Source organism: Vanacampus margaritifer, chromosome 10 (genome assembly GCF_051991255.1).
Source record: "Vanacampus margaritifer isolate UIUO_Vmar chromosome 10, RoL_Vmar_1.0, whole genome shotgun sequence".
Lineage (NCBI taxonomy): Eukaryota > Metazoa > Chordata > Actinopteri > Syngnathiformes > Syngnathidae > Vanacampus > Vanacampus margaritifer.
Window position 1 is genome coordinate 28,564,809 of NC_135441.1, and position 1,351 is coordinate 28,566,159.

Consider the following 1,351-nt stretch of genomic DNA (forward strand, 5'->3'; position numbering starts at 1 on the left):
GCGTGCATTGCTTATCTGAGTTGGCCTTTGTATCATAAGTAATAAGTTCTATTTACAATATATACAAGTGTGCACTATACCTGATGAGACCCGTGTTCGCGACGTTTCGGAGTTTGTTAGTCCTTCTTCAGGCGGAGTCTCATCTGGATGCAGTTTAACGTCATGCCCAGGACGGTTTGCACTTGACGTCTTGCTTGACTTTCCTTCTTTCCTTCCTTGGTGTTGTCCTTTTTGGCTTAGTTGCTCTCCTTCATTTGGCTTTCTTACTGTCCTTTCTTGGTCTTGCTGCATATTGTTGTTCTTCCACTGTCCATGTTTGGTGTTGTTTGTCTGGGCTTTTACTTTCCACATTTGGTGTTTTCTCTGTTTCGTCCTTCTCCATCCCGTTTCCATCAGTTCACTCACAATCACAAACACTCCCACCCCGAATTAAAGGTTTTACGCCGATTGCCACCTATCAAACTATGCATGTTAAGGATTTACGCCGTTCAATTAGAAACTCGCCACCTGTTATGCCATAGCCAAGGATTTACGCTTACCCTGGCCACCTGCAGTCCCACCCCTGGTCAAAATTCTGGGTTTGTGATGTGCAGATCCCTGGAGTCCCGTTCTGGAGTCGTTCAAGACAAAAATCCCACGTCGTGTGTCGCTAGGGTTAGATTCAACCACTAGGGTTCCCAAGGTTAGGGTTAGGCACAGCTCCCAAAGTGGTTAGGGTTAGGCACAGTTCCCAAAGTGGTTGGGGTTAGGCACAGTTCCCAAAGTGGTTGGGGTTAGGAAGAGGCACAGTAGGGCGTTAAAGTGAATGGGATCAGTAGGTCTCACGAGGGATCCCCAGAGCACAGGTAAGGTGGTGGCACTGGCGAGTTAGGTTAGGGGACTGAGACGCCCAAACGAAGGCGTAAGTGCACGGTCCTACGACACCCCACCAACACACTGAGGCTCCTCCTCCTAATGTCCATCATTCATTCCTTCTTTCAGGTTAGCTTACTTTCCTTTCTTGCATGATCTTTCTTCTTTCCTTACTTGGTGTGTTCTCTCGTCCATCTTGACTTCCATTCTTTCCTTGCTTGGTGTTTTATCATGCATGCGTGCATTGCTTATCTGAGTTGGCCTTTGTATCATAAGTAGGGTTAGGGTTAGGGTTAGGGTTAGGGTTAGGGTTAGGGTTAGGGTTAGGGTTAGGGTTAGGGTTAGGGTTAGGGTTAGGGTTAGAGGTTAGGGTTAGGGTTAGGGTTAGGGTTAGGGTTAGGGTTAGGGTTAGGGTTAGGGTTAGGGTTAGGGTTAGGGTTAGGGTTAGGGTTAGGGTTAGGGTTAGGGTTAGGGTTAGGGTTAGGGTTAGGGTTAGGGT